We start from the raw sequence: 20,481 nt of genomic DNA on the forward strand, positions 1-20,481 counted from the left end.
ATGCATTTATATGGAGGATTCTTAGAGTGCTGTGTCTCCTCATTAGAAAATCTCAATTATGAAGTTTACATGAACTGTCACGTTGCATCAGACCTATAAAATAGCGATCTTACAGACATTCAGAGCATAGTAGCATATGACAACATTGTAGCATATGACTGAGGTGGCTTTTAGCTCAGTTACATGGCAGAAGGCTAAGTAAAACAACTATTTGGTTAAAGAGAATCCTGGGATGCGACCACTTGACAATGAGGGATGGAACTAACGACTGGCCTTTGAACATGGCAATCATCCATTTAGAACTAGTAACGGCAGTTTCTCCTGCAAGTTTAGAAATTAGTTGATAAGTGACAAAAAGAATTAGTTCTACAAACATGTCAGTTTCAGCGATTAAAAAGTGAAAATCTTAACAGCAAATGAACACAACGCAAGTGGCAACAGTGGTATAAGCGATAACGGACTCCACAGGCTGTCGAGGCTGCATTACGACCTGGAACGGGAATTATTTTCTGTTAACTGAATGCCGTGTCATCCATTATAATTTACATAAACAAGGCTTGTGTGAATTCTGTGTTCTTCAAAGTATTACTGACCTCAGTTTCTCCAGGTGGCAATTTGGGTTTCTAAGACCAGAGAGCAGCTTCTCTTCTGATGTTTGCAGATCACAGTCACTCATGTCCACCTCACTCAGCTGAGAATTATATGACTGCAGAACTTTGGCAACAACTTCACATGAGCTGTGTTTGAGTTTACACCTGGTAAGTCTGCAGTGAAAGAGGAAAACATTGAAACATTGAGCGACATGTCCTCTATACACATTTCTTAATATGAAATTCCAGTTATAGGGATGTGAACCACTTTTAGACCAATCAGAAAGCAACAGCCTGTGCACTGTGCTACAATTACAGACCTCACTTTACAGTCTTGATTCAGTGGCTGATGGAGCAATTCTCCTCCACAGTCCTGAAGCTCAGTGTTGTTAATGTCCAGCTCTCTTAGGTGGGGGTTTGCCCCCTTGTGAGCCAAGGCCAAAAAGCTTCCCCTCAGTTTAGAGCCAACAAGCCTGTAAACACATTAACATGTATCATGCAAATATGTATAGCAAAGAGTGAAATCAGAGAGGATATATCAAATCAAGAGTAAAACAAAGATGCTGTTATTGTCTGGTTAACACATACTACTAGTCTGTCAATAGTCTACACAATATAACTGACCTCAGTGTCTCCAGTTTGCAGTTTGGACTCTGTAGAGCAGAGACCAGTTTTTCTCCTGACTCCTGCAGGTCATTCTGACTCAGGTCCAGCTCTCTTAAGGGGGAGTTTGCAGACTGCAGAGCTGAGGCCACGATCTCACAGGACTTCTCTGATAGCTTACAGCCAGCAAGTCTGCAAAAGATACAAAAGAGAGTATAAAAGGTAATGTGTCATGTTTAAATCTACAGGTGGGATAACAGAGGTAAATACATATAACTGCCCCATATACAGTATGTGAGGGATAAGAGAAGAGACTAATATGAGTCCCAAATTAGGGATGGAATTGATAAGACTAAATGTTTAAATGCCATAGTTGACTCTGCTTGTTGGTCTTAATATTGATTCCTTATTGATTCCTGATCAATTAGAGGTATAGAAAAATAAAAGATAATGAAATCAGAAAGGATAAATCAATCAAGAGTAAAACACTGATGCTGTTATTGTGTGGTTAACATGGTATTTTTTTAACAGTATGCATCATTTAAAACAGTCTATAATATCACTGACCTCAGTGTCTCCAGTTTGCAGTTTGGACTCAGAAGAGCAGAGACCAGTTTTTCTCCTGACTCCTGCAGGTCATTCTGACTCAGATCTAGCTCTCTTAAGGGGGAGTTTGCAGACTGCAGAGCTGAGGCCACAATCTCCCAGGACTTCTCTGTTAGCTTACAGCCAGCAAGTCTGCAAGAGAGGCAAAAGAGAGTATAAAAGGTAATGTGTCATGTTTAAATCTACAGGAAGAGTGAGAGAGGAAAATAATATAACTACCCCACATACAGTATGTGCCAGGCCCAAAACAACACCACTAAGGGGGATGAGAGGAGAGAATAATATATGCAGGGTTCCCACTCTAAGTTAAATGTAAAATTCCATGACTTTTCCCTGACAAAAAACCTGAATTTCCATGACTAACTTTAAATAAATTGTACAATATACTGACCAATTATTTCAGAGCAGCCGCGTAGCGTTCAAGAACCTTTTACTTTTTTAGAGCGGGAGATGAATAAATGGGCATTGAATAAACTAGATGTACCGCAGAGCGGTACAAAATATGACCGCCGCCCAGTCCAGCACATTTTTTCCACAAAAATAAATCACGCTGAAAGGCCTATATGAACTGTCTCACTAAATTGCATTATCCACACTCAATTCTCACTGATATCTGCTAGATAACAAGTACCAAAACATGATTAGTTCATAGATTTAACATGTAAAATTCATTTTATACAACCCCACCTCCATCTTGCCTGTTCATAATTCTGAGAAATTCTTGAATTGTGTGCATGTGTGCATGTACATGTTTATGTTGTGTGTGTGTGTGTGTGTGTGTGTGTGTGTGTGCGTGCTTGTGTGTTTGCCTGCGTATGTGTGTTTGTGCATGTGCATGCATGCATACATATGTCTACTGTGTGAGTATGTGTCATATGTATGATTACTGTGAATGTATGTGTGTGTGTGTATCTGTTTGTGCACATGTGTGCACATGAAATGGGTTAACATGACCCCTGGAGGCAAACATACGGAAAAAAATGGTCATCCTAGTCCCTACAGTTCTCAAGATATTCACAGAGAACTGTGTCTGCCCTACCCTCCTTTCGGGGGGTCCAGTCCAGCGGGTGGGCTACAGATCAAAACGAAAAACGACGGTTCCATGCTATCCATGTGGGGGTACATGCCCACCAAGTTTTCTGTACCCCGGTCTTTCAGTGTCCCGGGAATCCTTGTTGGTGTACGTCACTAAATGTACACATACATTATTTTATTGTAAGGCCCCCCATGAACGAAAGTACACAAAACTTGGCATGCATTCGGAGGGTGTCCTAATAATCCTACGCTTTTAATTTCGTGCAGTTTTGACCTTGTCAGCCAGAGATATTGTGATGAAAACACCTAATTTTTTGCTTTTTAATTTTTAACTAGGTGGCGCTATACATGAAATAAGTGGTAATGGGATGGGTTGACATGGCCCCTTGAGATCAACATACAAAAAAATGGTCCTCCTAAACCCTACGGTTCTCGAGATATTCACAGAAAACTGTGTCTGCCCTACCCTCCTTTCGGGGGGTCCAGTCCAGCGGGGGGGCTACAGATCAAAATGAAAAACGATGGTTCCATGCTATCCATGTGGGGTTACATGCGGAAAAAAAAAAAAAAGAGAAAGAAAAAAAATCTGACTTAACCTATATGACCGCCTTTGGGCTACTCAAGCAAGCAGTAAAGCGAATAACCAGATGTACTCCAATTCTGCTGGAAATATTTGAATTAATGTATTATTTTCGGCAAGTACATTTTAAACTGCTACAACAAAATTCCGTGACATTCCATAACTTTGTCCCAAAAATGATAAAATTCCCTGACTTTCCAAAATTCCATGATATTCCAGAAATCCCATGACCCGTGGGAACCCTGTATATGAGCCCTGAATACCATGTTACCAGTTAACCACAGACACAAAACCACTAAAGACTGATCAGTGTGATTGTTACATCCTGCAATGTATCTATTTCTCCTGTGCTGTACTACCATGTCTTGTCTCTATTCTTTTCCTGTGTGCTTAATTGATGGGATGTGCCGGCGCGCGAGGCGTGTCCCAGCCTGACGCATAAAGAGGGCCTGGTTATGGCGCGGTGGGAGAGAGTGGCTTGCTTTGTGTTTGATTTGTTTTCTCTAAGTCGAATTTTGTTCATGTAAACCTTTGCGTTATACAATAAACCCCTTGGACATTTGTTTGTCAACCTCTCTCCTGGTCTTTTGTTACTATTTGAGCCAGTAGTAACAGTGATAAACCCAGAGCTGCATGAGCAGAAATCTGAAATCAGATGGAGAAGATCATATATACCATGCACCTCCATAGAACAGCTGCACATGCTAATTTGATTTGATGCAGAGTATTCTCATGATGGAGTATTCTCATGATGGGAACCTTCACACTATTATAAAAATATATACTATTTTTTCAGATACAGGGCGCAAAAAGCTACACATACACACACACACACACACACACACACACACACACACACACACACACACACACACACACACACACACACACACACACACACACTTTAACAAAGTTATTTTGCATCCTGCATTGACTGGAGACCTGGCATTAGTAAGGGACTTTATCATGTATATTTGAACTATCTATAGTCTCTGGGCCCACCACAAAATCAACACTGACCACCACACAATGATTTTTCATGTTGTACTATTTAAATTGGATGGAATTCATTCATTGTAGAGCTATGTGCACCTTTGCACAGCCTCTTCTTGTCTCTCTGTCTCTCAACAAACCTACCCTAAATGTTTAAAGAAAACATTAACAATCCTGCGATTGTTGGCATAAAAGTCGACTGGCTAAATTGTGCCATAACATGGGCATCATAACCACGCTGTGCTAATTTGTTAAAAACTGTTGCATTCTGCAAACCTACCACCACAAATAGAATTCAATTCTGTGGGAAACACTGCACACCAAACATGAGTTCTAGCAGAAAACGTCAGAATTGTGGAGTGTGTGTGTTATGATTGAAGTGTTAATTATGATACTCACACAGCCTTTCTGCAGCACCTCACAGCTGGCACCAGTCTCCTCCGTCCCTCCTCTGATGTTTTGTATTTGCTCAGGTCAAAATCATCCAGCACCTCATCAGACATCAGAAGCACATGAGCCAAGGCTGAGCAGTGAGCCAGTGTGAGCTGTTTCACGGCACCTTTCTCTGCCTTCAGGAAAGCCTGGATTTCATCATGAACAGAAGAGTCATGCCACCAGGCAGTGGAACAGATTGATGCACCTCTCAGGGGAGATATTTTGTCTCTGCATTACCTTCAGGTTCTTGATTGTTTTCTTCAAACTCTCTGGGCTGCTGTGTGTCTGTGTCAGGAGGCCACGCATAAGTCTCTGATTCGATTCCAGAGAAATACCATGAAGAAAGCGAGCAAACAAATCAAGGTGTCCATTCTTGCTTTCCAAAGCTTTGTTTACTGCATTCTTCAGCAGCTCATCGAGAGGCACATCTGGTAAAGACCTGGACTTTCTGCTAAGAAATGGTTTCAGGACCTCCATGTTCTTACTCAAGTAGGAGGCAAACATATGAAGTGCAGCAAGAAACTCCTGGATGCTCAGATGGACAAAGCAGTAGACCTTCTTGTGGAAAAACACACATTCCTCCCTGAAGATCTCAGTGCACATGCCAGAGTACACTGAAGCTTCACTGGCATCAATGCCACACTCTCTCAGGTCTTCATTATAGAACATGAGATTGCCATTTTCCAGATGCTTGAAGGCCAGTTCTGCAAGTTTTAATATGACACCCTTGTGTGATTCCAGGAGTCTCTGTCTATCTGTCTCACTTTCCTCTTGATACTTCTGGTTCTTCCTGGTGGTCTGGATGAGTAGGAAGTGTATGAACATCTCAGTCAGAGTTTTGGGGGCTTCCTTCCCGTCATCCTGTTCCAGTATCTGCTGAAGGACCGTAGCTGAGATCCAACAGAAGACTGGCATGTGGCACATGATGTGGAGACTCCTGGTTGCCTTAATGTGTGAGATGATTCTGTTGGCTTGATTCTGGTCACTGATCCTCTTCCTGAAGTATTCTTCCTTCTGTGGGTCATTGAACCCTCGTACTTCTGTCACCTGACTGATGCACTGAGAAGGGACTTGACTGGTTGCTGCTGGTCGGGAGGTTATCCAGATGAGAGCAGAGGAAAGCAGAGTTCCCTGAATGAGACTTGTCATCAGCACATCCACTGATGATGTTTGGGTCACATCAGACAACGTCTGGTTCTCTTGGAAATTCAGTGGAAGTCGACTCTCATCCAGACCATCAAAGATGAACACAATGTGGCAGTCTTTGTATTCACCATCCTGTAGCTCTCTAAGCTCAGGGTGGAAGTCAAGCAGGAGCCTGTGAAGACTGTACTGATCATGTTTGACCAAATTCAGCTCACGGAATGGAAGCACAAACATGAAATCTACATCCTGGTTAGCTCTCTCCTCTGCCCAGTCAAGGATGAACTTCTGCACTGAGACAGTTTTTCCAATGCCAGCAATCCCCTTGGTCATGACAGTTCTGATGTGCCTCTCCTGTCCAGGTAAGGGCTTGAAGATATCATTGCAGTTGATTGCTGTGTCCTCTGTGGTTTGTGGCCTGGATGCTGACTCTACCTGCCAAACCTCATGCTCATTATTCACCCCTTCACTCTCTCCCTCTGTGATGTAGAGCTCTGTGTAGATCTTGTTCAGGAGTGTTTGAGTCCCTGACTTTATGATGCCTTCACATATGCTCTCAAACCTCCTCTTCATGCTGGCTTTATGGGTCATCTGTACTCTGTTCAGGACATGGTCATCTGTTTGGCAAGACACAAAAAACACAAACCAAGAGATGAGCATTATTCATAACTAATTCGTCAGTATGTCTAGAACACAATTGATTTTTTTTTTAGCATAACAGTACTTATATAAGATACAATTAGATTGTATAACATTTAACATGGTGTTTTTATCCAAGCATAAGTCCTGCTCTTAGACACATATATTCTAGACTCACCTGTTAGTTTGGCCCTTTTAAGTGGAGCATGCTCAGTTTGCAGATGGGTGCTGCCTCCCGTGACTGTGTGCTCATCTAAAGGAGGCTGTGGAGAGATCTGTGCCGTGTGGATGTGTGGATAAAGAGGGTGCTGGATGTGTGGATAATGATTATGCTGCCCCATGGCTGAGTTTAAGTACTGAGGATGCTGCCCCATGTCTGTGTGTGGGTATGGAGGAACTTGTGCCATGTTTGCAGATGGTTTCAGATGAAGTGCCCTTTGACTGTGTTGGTATGACGAAGGCTGTGCCATGGCTGTAGGTGGGTATAGGTGAGGTTGTGCCATGGCTTCCTGTGGGTATAAAAGTGGTTGTGCCATAGTTATGTCAGGGTTAATAATGGGTTGTGTTCTGGATCTCTTTCTGCACAGGGGGCAGCTGTAGTCTCCTGATGGACCAGACTGGCTCCAGTAGCTGCTGATGCACTGCCTGCAGAAACTGTGTCCACAGCTGGTGATGACTGGGTCCCTCAGTAGCTGCTCACACACTCCACACCTGGACTGATCCTGGGCCAGGATGTTCCTAAACCCACAACAGGGACAGAAATAATTACACAGAAAAACACATCATCATCATCAAGCCAATAGTAGTGCAACACACAGTCATATGAATTAAACACATAAAAAAGGATTTGTGACAGTGTCAGTGTGACGTGCCTGAACGCGTTCATTGAACGAACGTGAACTGAATGTGCTGTATTACTGCCTGATGAACGTTACTGTGAACTTGTTTGTTCTGGTGTCTGTGAACTGCACGCTCTCTCATTTTAACTTCGTTCAATAGGTTGCCAGATTTCTATAGAGCCTTCCAGGTGAAACCCCGACTAAAACATACCGTAAACAGGCCTTAATATGTCCAGCGCTTTTCAAACTATGGGCCGCGGACCGGCACCTGTCCGCAACGTGGACACTGCTGGTCTACGGAGCCACGGAGTGAAATTATGCCCGGTGCTTCGTCTGATAATTTGCTGCGCAATTGATCAAGGAACCGCGTAGGCCTCCCGACAAGAAACAAACGTTTCTGCAACCAGGAGGAAATACTTGCTAATTTGGTGTCATCAAACATAGAGGCATGGTATGAGCGTTCATTCATTGTATGCAAGAGTCTGTGCGAGAGAAACTCAGACCACTGTTGGAACCTGTTGGAAGGCTATTTAATTATGTAAAAACATTTAATAGAATGACGTGGATGCTTGCAACTTCCATAAAAACAGAGCAGAGACACAATACACTGTCTTGCATTGAGTATTGTATAGTCAAATTTGAATATAATGTTAAAGATCCTGTTAAAGATCTCCAGTGATTTACACCTATCTACTCAGCCATTTACCATACACCAAAGCTGGTATTGTTTTTCCTGAATCCGTACATTCAGACATTCGAATGAAATTTCATTTAAAAGCATGCCAATATTTTGTTCCATTTGCTTTCTCATGCAAGCATCACGCAACCATGTAAAAGCATTGCAACTATTGTAATTATATTTTACATTAGTAAACCAGTCCTCTGATGTGCATGTTTTCACAAACTTTTGTGAACGATGTTAGCACTTTAAACATTAACTGCTTTGAAGTGCATGCATAACAATAATAACTGTGATAATAATGATAATCATAATGATAATTAAAGCAACAATGGGGAAATTCTGTCCCCTCAATGCTAATGTAAACCCTGGTTGGATAAGGATTCAAAATTGGATATGAAGATGAAATCTGATGCATTTCAGTGTTAAAACTGATCAAATAATTGCTGTCTGACAGCAACATATGGAAAAAAAGAACTATGAACTATATTTTGAATAATGAATTATTATTATTATTATTATTTTAAAATTTGTGAGCTGAACTTTGAACTAGTTCATGTAGAAAGTGAACCTCCCCACACTGCACACAGACACACACACACACAGACACACACACACACACACACACATGTAAGGATCCTAATTACCAGGCTGATGATAATGCTTTCAATCATATGTGGACTCTTGGTCAGCTACTAAGTGTGGGCCTATTGTGGGCCTACTGTCACATACTTGTCGCATGTCCACAGGAACAGTTTTGTAATCAAATATATACATTGTCATGTCTTGATTGATTCACTCTCACTACAACAATGGTCTCAAATCTCATCAGCTGTCCTCCTCATGTGATCCAAAACAGCTGACCTCCAATCATGTGATCCATATCAATGTAACCAATCACAAAAAGGGTATAGCCTATTTAAGGGAAGGTAACACATTATACTAGGACCCTTTGTAGCCAGAACTCCCACACCCCAGGTGTGCAGCCTCTGAGCTGGGTATGTTTCATTCTCTGATTGTTTCGTATGGTTTCCTAAATGTTCCTTTAACCTGTTTTAGTAACTTTCATATTATTCATTTAGATGTACTTTCTAAAATGTATTGGATGAGTAACTTATACCTGACAAATAATTTGTTATGCTCTGATTCGCATAGCATACTAATCGCTGGAAGTGGCATGCTATAGACGAACTGACCAAGTATTATTCAGCGGTGGGCAGTTTGCCAGCAACGGTCTAGATTGGTGGCGAAAACCTAGCACAGCCTGACCTGTAGTGTAGGAATTTGCTTGACTGTTTAACACGCTGGTGAGTATCACAGTCCGGAACAGCATGTAGCCTCTGACCTAACCTGACTCTAGCCAGATGAATTTCGTTCCGCCTAGCTCCACTCACATCCATCTTGGATCGCTTCCGTAGGGAGTGAGGGCACCAGATTATATTGTAGAGCCAATCAGGACACAGGGCGGAAGTTTCATAGATGTGACGTAGCGGAGAAGCGACTGTGAGACTGTTTTGATTCAGACAACAATGGCGGCTCACATAGAGGAAGCAAACGTCAATATTGATGCTGCTATTTCATCCGTGTTGTCCAATCTAGCCAATATTCCTCCACACACACACACACACACGTCTACTCTTGTAAATGGATACAAAAACTGAAATCTCACTGATCAGACTGTGGTGATCCACTACTGAAATTGTGAGGGTGTACCATGGACCAGTCACTCTTCATGGACACACAGCTGGGCACTGGAGACACTGGTCTGTGTGTCTGCGATCTGGATACACAAGGAGATGAAATATATAACAGACTGAACACATTTTCACAATACTAACGAAGATTAGCATGTCTAGCCATGCTTTATACACACAAACTCAATGACACAAACACACTTACACACACACATCCACACACACTTGCTCACTAAGGAACTCTCTCTCTCATACACACACACACACACACACACAATCTCTCTTTCCCTCGCTCAAATACATGCACATGCACACGCGCACACACACGTCTACTCTTGCAAATGGATACAAAAACTGAAATCTTACTTGGAAAGTTTACTTACTTAAAAAGTTGTGCATACGCAAATAGAATCTTCATTTAGGTCTATATTTTATTGTTTGTAACTGATCTGATTGAATTTGATGGAAAATGACACTCTTTTTACATCATAAATATGGTGTGCAACCATACAGAAACAACATATTTCACATGGTAATATTATACATATTTCAAAAGTGGATAAATGGACACAATGTTCAAACAAATTGTGTCATTTGACAAATTCCAGATTGACAAGGGAATGGTAGAGTAATGTCTATGCTCAGCTTGCTTTTAAGAGCACAACTCCTTACATTCGTAAGGCTTTTGTTTTTAAGTCAGCAAGTTCCATGGCCATGTCACTGTCACAACACCACCAGGTTCTCCACCAGTCTCTCCTCCTCGTCACTCTGCTCCAACGATCTCCCAATCCAATTCCCCTGTCTACTGATTACCCAATCATCCAATCTCCCGTTTGCCACTCCCCAGCACCTGTAGCCAATCTCCTACTGCCCATATAAACCCCTGTCACTCTGCTCTCTTTGTCTGGCCTCTTCAATGGAGACACTTATTCCAGCACACGGACTGCTCCTTGTTTCCAAGCCCCGCTCCGCTTTTCTGGAATTTCCTGCTACGTCCCAGGTTGTAGAACTTTAATGTTGGACATTTTCTATTGGACTTTTTCTGTTGGACGTTATCCTCCTGCAAGTTTGGAGCCTTTATGTAGGACTGCCTTGTTTGTCAAGTCGAGATCTCCTGAGTGTTAACTTCACTTCAAGACCTAGTTTTAATTCTCCTGCCTTGGTTGCTGTTTTCATATTAAAACGACTTGATTGAGCCTAACCTTGTTTCCTGAGTCTGTGTGCCCTGACAGTCACATCCATAATGTTTTATAGGAAAAGTTTATGCTACACATACAGTGTTGATGCGACAATGTCCATAGTGTCTGTGCAAAGCTGTTTTATATCAATGTAAAGTGTGATGACCAAATTGTGCCCCTTTCTTACTTTTAAAACCTTTTAATGGTGTGTTATGGATGTGACGTTATGGATGTTACATAATGTGAATTTACAAGACTGGGGACTTTATTATACCTCAAAGCCGATAAAAACGTCTGTTCTGGTGGCATGTCAGTTTCAACGCATTTCAACTTAGTAGGGGTGGGCGATATCGTCTGCGATAATATCGTCATTGTTGTTTTAACGATTTGCAAATTTACATTACATCGAGTATTTAAATTACTTATGGGGGAAAAACACTCAATCACGCATTGAAACCCCATACATTCACAAATCCAGGAGGTGTATGCAAGAGAAGCCCCGTTGCAGCAGAGCAAGTGTCACATGATCCCTAGTGGGTCCACGTTGTCACAAGCAGGTCTAATGAGATCAAGACGTAGCCTACAAGGGATTTTGTGCAGCTACTTCTGTTCACTAGCATTGATGAGACAGTCCTTTTTTCCTACATGGTATTATATGGTGAGAAAACATTTGCCTTTAAGTATTTTAGTAGTCAGTTGTAAACAAACTACTCTTCTCATGTCACCCTTTTGTAAATGGACTAAAGTTCGCTCTAAATATCTACGTGTATCGATTATGCTAACCGTTAGCATCTCTATGGGATTTCTCATATACATTAGCCATAAGCTAACGCATTAGTTTCTATTCTGTAACTTGGAATGCTAGCCTACATGATTTCTCTTAAACAAAACATCGAAGGGAATAACTGAGATGTACTCTGTTGGTCTGCTTAGTTTTACAGTGAATCCTAAATAAAGGTTTTTGAAAGGAACTTCAGCTTCAGACTTTCTCTTGAGACACTGTTAGGCCTAGTCATCTTCTCTAATGTAGCTGGCTAGACCATTGCCACACACACAGGGGCAAAATTGGAAATGTGTCAGTGACAATGCATTGGTTGATTTGGTTAAAAAGTCACAGGTTAGGTTATTGATTATTATTGTATTGATGCTATTCATAAACAATGAGCTGTAAAGTAACTCAGACTTTTACAATTTTTTTTAAAGGATATCGACTAATTATCGTTATCGTCAAAATCACAAAAAATATCGAGATATTATTTTTTGTCCATATCGCCCACCCCTACAACTTAGTGTTTACAATTGACATTTCAAAGATTATTAGGTTGATCAAAACCACAGGGAGGCCTTGCCTAACCATTAGCAAAACAAACATAATATTAAAATACCTCCAGTGATTAGCCTAGCCATAGCCTATTTTCAAGTGGCCTAATAACGAAAATCTGAGCGATTATCTTCCTGTAACTGTCATACTAATGTTGTACAGTAACTGGATTATCGTGTTGGTGTGTCGTGTCGTGCTGGTGAAGATGGCTGACTTTGCAGCTGGAGTTAACATAGCAACCTCCTTCTGTTGCAGATCTGTTCAGCCTGCCGTTCACGTCTGCTTAACACAGTTTAATTTTAAATGTGACGCGATATGACAGCATTTGGAGTGTCAGGTCCTCTGTAGCTAATACCCACAGAGTAACATGAGTAAGGGCAGCAATAAACTAGATGTACCGCATAGCGGTACAAAATATGACCGCCTCTCAGTCCTGCATATTCTCTTCGCAAAAATAAATCACGTGTTTCATGTTCCTCATGTGCATGTAAATGTGTGCATATGTGAGTTTGCTTTTGTTTATAAGAGTGCGTGTGTGTGTCTGTGTGTGTGTGTGTCTGTGTGTGTGCATGTGCGTATGCGTGCCTGTGTGTGTGTGTTTATGTATCTGCATTCATGTGGGTGGGTGTTTGTGCATGTGTGTGTGTGTGTGTGTGTGTGCTTGCCTGTCTGTATGTGTTTATGTGTGTGTGTGTGCTTGCCTGTCTGTATGTGTGCGACTGTGCGTGCGTGCGTGTGTGTGCGCATGTGCGTGTGTGTGCATGTGCGTGTGTGCACGTGCGCGTGCATGTACTTTATGTGTGCAAATCACAAATGAGTGGGTATGGGTTAGGTTCATGCGGACTCTAGAGACTAACATATCATAAATATTTTGTCATCTTGGGTGCAACGGTTCAGGTAGGGCTAGTTATTTAGGGGAGTGGCCACCAAGTTTCATGTTCCCTGGTGTTTCAGTAACCCGGGAATCACTGACCAAAATTGATGACCGTAAAAAGAAAAAAATAAATGTCTTTTTTATATTTTAAATGACTTGTTGTCCTGATTCTTCCTGTGGATCTTAGTGAGTGAGGAAGCAATAATTTCATCGCTAGTTTTTCATGATTACTATTTCAATTGTTTCATATCAAAATTCACTACTTATTTATGTTTTATGTAGTTTGTCGAGGACTGGTTCAGACACATCACATCCATAACGCCAGTTTTTCCTACATAATGCATTACGAAAATGACGCATAGTTTCAAAAACACACTTTTTGTCTCCTTCATGGTACATGTATCATAGTTTCGGCAGTTTCCTTCAAAATTCACAGAGTTTGTAGAAAACCTGTAATCTCTCACAAAAGTGTGTCCATTTCATGTCACATCCATAACGCTGATAAAATGCATTGTATTCTTAGGATGAAATTGATTATATGAAATTTGAGGATTTCTCAGTATTCAGAGGACAGAGGTTGCATTAAAAGTTATGCAAAATATTCACTGATACTAATTTTGCCCCCACTCTAAGGCATTTTGTTTACCAATATGAGTCCAATTGTCACATCCATAACGCTGGAACTGCCCAATACTAACAAAGATTAGCATGTCTACCCCTGCTTCATACACACAAACTCAATGATACACACACACACACACTTACACACTAGGGGTGTAACGGTACACAGAAGTGACGGTTCGGTTCATACCTCGGTTCGGACATCACGGTTCGGTACGAGTTCGGTACAATGGAGGGAAAAGCAAAACAAAAATGCAGAAAGCATTTTTTTTTTATTGTGCATGTCTCAGGCTGTACCACCTAGTGTCATACAGTCTCTTCCCTGAGCTATCTGCAACAGCCTGAAGTGTGTAAGATGTAGGCTAAACAGTACAATAAGTACCCAGACTCCATCTGTAACTTGTAAACAAAATAAGACAATCAGCTATAAAACTGAAAATAGGCCTACAGCATCTCTTATTTCTGAAAGTGCAAATTACATAGAAAAATGATTTTTAAAAATCCACTTAAGCAAGACCTTCAACATCTGTGTTTAGTTGTATATGGAAGGGTCTACAATTTGCCTCAATATTTTTCATTGTGTGTAAAGTAATAATCTAGCCTACTAACTGTGAAAATATCACACTATTTTGCCTTTTTTTTAAAAACGAAATTGCTCCTTTCATTTCATAAACAGACTACAACTAGAAGTCACGTGACTTTGCCCTTTGACGTTAACTCACCGTAGCATGGTTTGTTTATTAGCCTGGTTAGCGTTGTCACTTTATTTTACTGTCTATGCACTTAACACTACCAGCTCCTAATGTGAGAAGTTACAAGTTACCCCAACATAAAGGTAATTACCACGCGATTTACATAGATTTCTGTCATTACGAAATCATTTAATTTAAGCCATAGGTTTTGGCCCTATTTGTATGTGTATCCAAAGGCTGCTGAAGCGCAGGGGAAGCCTACATCATCTGGGTGATGGCTTCGAATATGTGTAGCATTTTTTCCACTCACATACCCAACAACTGCTGAACAACGCCGACACACAGTTTCATCTTATCCACCACTCTTTCGCCTGTACTAACGTTACTGTAACTGAAGTTCTCAAACTTGCGATCTTAAAGAGACCAGCGGATCCTCTAACTCTTGTGGGTCTAACCTTAGTGCTGCTAATGACTGACGGACTCGACTGACAACCTGACAAAAACATAGGCGCCAGGCGAGGCTACAGATTAGCGTTAGGTGTCGCTAAAGAACTCCCGTAACTCTCGCTACTTAACAGTAATTGCGCATGACATTAATTAATCCGCACACGAGTTTTATGTATTTTTATACCGTGTATTCTCCGTGTAAATTCATGCACCGAACCGTGACGCCCGTACCGTTTCGGTTCAATACGAATACATGAACCGTTACACCCCTATTACACACACAAGTGCACACACTTGTTTACTACGGAACTCTTTCTCTCTCACACACACACAAATGTTCTCTCTATATCACACACACAAAAACACATACAAACTCTCTCTCCTCTCTCTCTCACTCACTTACACACACACACACACACACACCTGTCTACTCTTGCAAATGGACGCAAAAACTGAAATCTCACTTTGGATCAGACTGTGGGGGTCCACTGCTGAAATTGTGAGGGTGTACCATGGACCAGTCACTCTTCATGGACACACAGCTGGGCACTGGAGACACTGGTCTGTGTGTCTGCGATCTGGATACACAAAGAGACAAAATACATAATAGATTGACCTAACTCATCTTCACAATACTAACGAATTTTAGCATGTCTAGCCATGCTTCATACACACAAACTCAATGACACAAACACACTTACACACACACATCCACACACACTTGCTCACTAAGGAACTCTCTCTCTCTCATACACACACACACACAATCTCTCTTTCCCTAGCTCAAATACACGCACATGCACACGCGCACACACACGTCTACTCTTGTAAATGGATACAAAAACTGAAATCTCACTGATCAGACTGTGGTGATCCACTGCTGAAATTGTGAGGGTGTACCATGGACCAGTCACTCTTCATGGACACACAGCTGGGCACTGGAGACACTGCTCTGTGTGTCTGCGATCTGGATACACAAGGAGATGAAATATATAATAGACTGAACCAACACATTTTCACAATACTAACGAAGGTTAGCATGTCTACCCCTGCTTCATACACACAAACTCAATGACACACACACACACACACACACACACACTTACACACACAAGTGCACACACTTGTTTACTACGGAACTCTTTCTCTCTCTCACACACACACACACACAAATGTTCTCTCTCTATCACACACACACAAAAACACATACAAACTCTCTCTCCTCTCTCTCTCACTCACTTACACACTTACACACACACACACACACACACACACACACTCACACTCACACACACACACACACACACACACACACACACACACACACACACACACACACGCACCTGTCTACTCTTGCAAATGGACGCAAAAACTGAAATCTCACTTTGGATCAGACTGTGGGGGTCCACTGCTGAAATTGTGAGGGTGTACCATGGACCAGTCACTCTTCATGGACACACAGCTGGGCACTGGAGACACTGGTCTGTGTGTCTGCGATCTGGATACACAAGGAGATCAAATATATAATAGACTGAACCAACACATTTTCACAATACTAACGAAGGTTAGCATGTCTACCCCTGCTTCATACACACAAACTCAATGACACACACACACACTTACACACACACTTGCTCACTAAGGAACTGTCTCTCTCATACAAATACACACATACACACAAACTCTCTCTCTTTCCCTTGCTCAAACACACGCACACACACACGCCTACTCTACAGTAAAATCTCACTTTGGATCAGACTGTGGTGGTCCACCGATGAAATTGTGAGGGAGCTCTATGGACTGGTCACTCTTCATGGACACACAGCTGGGCACTGGAGACACTGGTCTGTGTGTCTGTGGTCTGGATACACATGGAGACAACACACATAATAGACATCTTCACAATAGTCAGTAAGGTTAGCATGTCTACAAACATCTATCTCTCTCTGTCAGTGAAATTTTCAGTGGCTTCAAAATATAAATTTGTGATCATGTACCTCAATACACCTTGTTTTCTCATTGACACACCAGTGGTGTGCAGGGTTGATTAAGGGTGAGACAGTGTGCACACCTGGTGGGATGAACTGTTTTGGCCACAAACTAGCAAAGACAATTGTGATGCACCTGGCACCCCAATGTGCCAGGTGTAAGATGGGGCCATGATGTCTTGGATTCTGGAAACAACTCACCTTGGATAAGACAGCACTCTTCCTGTGCTGACCCTCTGATGCCCATCAGTGACGGGCTCCTCATTCTTCATGGACATGTGGCTGGACACAGAACATGCTGCTCTGTCTGTCTGATTTCCACCAATAGCATCCTCACCCTCTTGAGGGAAATCCATTCTAATCAGTCAATCAAATCAGAGATTCAGAGAAAGAGAGAGAATTGAGAGAGAGAGAGAGAGAGAGAGAGGTGAGTCTAAAAAGAGGTGAGGAAAATGTTTCTGATGAGAGGTTCCTCATGAAACACTTACTTTTAGCAGCTATGTGGACCAATCAGATCTTTCGACCCATTTCTGCTCCACCAATAACAGACATGTTGACAGAGACCAGGGAACCACTGACAGGGGAAGTATAAGGGTCATGCCGCAACAAATCAGACTGGAAAGTGGTTGCTGTGCCGTCTCAGATTTTGCTCAAAGTTTATCTATTTAGGTCCCAAAACTAATATCTGTAAAATATGTTTGTTAAATTCCAATGTTTTCATAAAATGCATCATTTTTACACTCTCATGCCCATTACTTATATAAGGGGGAAGAACATTGAGGGTCTTCTAAACTCATTTTTGTATCCACATGACACCAATCATTCTGTTTGCAAATACACATTTTATTAATGTTGAGCCAATATTTGAGGTCTCTGCAATAATGCACATGAAGATATTAAGGATAAAGTCTAAAATTGTATGTGGAGTAGCTAGTAGTAACACAAAAATCAACACGGCAATGTCTCAGTTTATAGTTATTTTGTGTATAAAGTGATGTAGCATGTTTCATTCATACATAAATACACTTACTTGGTTATATTGTATACCTATGGGTTTTCATTCTTGGCCCTGAGGCAAAACAATGATTTTAACTCAAATTATTTATTTGTATGGTACAACATTGGGACTTTGTAGGCCTATACTAAATGCCCATACACTGAGCTACTTTCACATAGTTTTTCAAGTGCCTACTAGCTACCCCACATACCTTTGTAATCCTATGAAAATGACCAAAAAACAACCTCCCCTCCTTTAATTCTTAAAATCTCCAAGCCCATTATATGTGGATAGCTCAATATTAATAAAATATAGAATGTAAATAAACAATAATTATAATAAATATATAATTACATATTTATTAAATAATTATACCAAATGCGTACAAAACAAGTTTATACTAATGTCACTCACTGCCACTGGTTCAGTCATAGGCCTACTGACAACATGTTTGTCTTCCACCCTACAAAGTAAGTTTAGGCTGCCTATGCCTATGTTGTTCTCTAGGCCGTCCTTCTTTCTACCTACCTGGCTTTTAGCCTGGATATTTAATAGCGTAATTATGTAATTTATGTGTAACTATGTTTCTGCTGATCAATTCGATAGACATTTTATTAGACTACATGTAGGCCTATTTGACTGAAGACGCAACGCAAATTAGCTTAAGATAAAGTTAGGGTCTGAAAGCGTTGTATGAAATGGAGGCCGCTGATAGTCAACGAGCAAATCCATGAATTCTCAGACTGTGTCCCTCTCTAGATTATCTCCAGTCTACGAAATCGACATCAATATTAACGTCTCTGTAGCCTAATCGATCACAAACTTACATTTAACTCGCTTTATCTACTTACTTCCATAAACCGTCAGAAATTTTCTTACTTCTTGCCCAAACACAGGTTAAGATGTCCCTTAAGATTTACTTTCGATTTCACTTGTTCCGCGGTCATCACGTGGGCAAAGGCTACGTCTCCAATCTACAGCCACCACTCGGCGTAGCTGCGCAGGTCACACACCACATAGCTGTAACTCTACTTACCTCCATTAAAAAAGAAACGTTAAAATGTTTTTGCCCACGATGGGATTCTTGCTCTCATGCGCCGCGCCACAATGTGTAGACTATTTGCCTTCAGTGCAAGCTATTAGGCTACATCAGATGTCTAAAACGGAAGATGTCTAGCCTAGAAATCTAGACGCGCCCCTAGCGGCAGCCAGGGCTAGAAGATGTCCTTTTCGCATTAGAGCCAATAGTACAGCGGCTAAGCACCGGAATCGTTCAGTTTTCGCAGAAAGCATGAAACTTGGCAGTTATACTACTACCCCTAGTGATCAAAAATTGAAATGGACCCCAACACATAGCCCCCCCTAGTGGCTGCCAACTTGAATTCAAATATGGCTATCATTCTTAATAGAATTGTTGATACAACTTCAAAATTAAACAAGATAAAAAAGTCTTTTAAGTTCTAACACTCAATTTTTAGGGTCAAGGAAGCTATTGACATGATTTCCAAACAAACTTGATGTTGGCCATTTTGAAATCCAATATGGCGGATACCAAATGTGAAAATATAGACCATCTCTATTGTTATTCATGATAGAAATATCATTCAAAAATAATTTCAAAGTTTGAACAGTCATTTTATCACATGACAACCTCAATAATATACGAGGCATCAAGTATAATCTGGTAAGATTCCAATATGGCCACTATGTGTAAGAATATAAGACAATTATTCTATCTTGGTTAATTGAAGTAACTACCTACATCATCAATAAATTCTTATTCTACCTTCTTTTCTCTCTGAGCAAACCTTAACTCTTACTATACACTGCTCAAAAAAATTATACACTCAATGGGGGAAAACATCATGCTGGATATCTATTTTACATTACATTTGGCTGACGCATTTTTAGCCAAAGCGACTTACAACCTGGTAAACAGTTTAACACTTTTAAAACAATTCTCTCAACAATTCTAGAACAATTTCAAACAATTCAAAAAGGTAGAGTACAATAGGGAAAAGTGCCTCAGTGAGTGCTGTTTTTATACAGTCAAGTCAGGTGGTAGAATTAGCTAGTTGTAAGTAGTGCTACGAGGAGATATTCTCTGAAGAGCTGGGTCTTCAGGAGTTTTTTGAAGATGGAGAGAGATGTCCCTGCTCTAGTAGGAACTGGTAGCGCGTTCTACCAACGAGGAATAACAGATGAACAAAGTTTGGATTGACCTGAGCGTACCGGTGGCAGAGCTAGACGATGTTTGTCTAAAGAGCGCAATGGTCGGGGGGTAGCATATATGCCTGTATGAGGGCATTCGAGTAGGTGGGAGCAGTAGGTTTAGCTGGGAGGACCAGCAGTTTGTTTTTTGAGAGGTTTAGCTGGAGGTGGTGTGCCTTCATCCATGAAGATATGTCTGAGAGGCAATCCGAGGTCCGTGCCGAGACCAAGGGGTCATCAGGTGGAACAGATAAAGCTATGTGTCATCTGCATAACAGTGGTATGAGAACCTGTGCGAATAAATAATCTGTCCCAA

The 20,481-nt window shown here is 41.3% G+C and overlaps 1 pseudogene; it reads right to left on the reverse strand.

Moving 5' to 3' along the window:
* LOC143126776 (uncharacterized) overlaps window positions 1-20,481 on the reverse strand; it is a 132,197-nt pseudogene that overhangs the window by 26,641 nt on the left and 85,075 nt on the right.

This window comes from Alosa pseudoharengus, unplaced genomic scaffold (assembly GCF_046254945.1).
Source record: "Alosa pseudoharengus isolate Yale_2024_CS ecotype anadromous, Long Island Sound unplaced genomic scaffold, YU_APseudo_1.1 YU_APseudo_1.1_scf_1, whole genome shotgun sequence".
NCBI lineage: Eukaryota > Metazoa > Chordata > Actinopteri > Clupeiformes > Clupeidae > Alosa > Alosa pseudoharengus.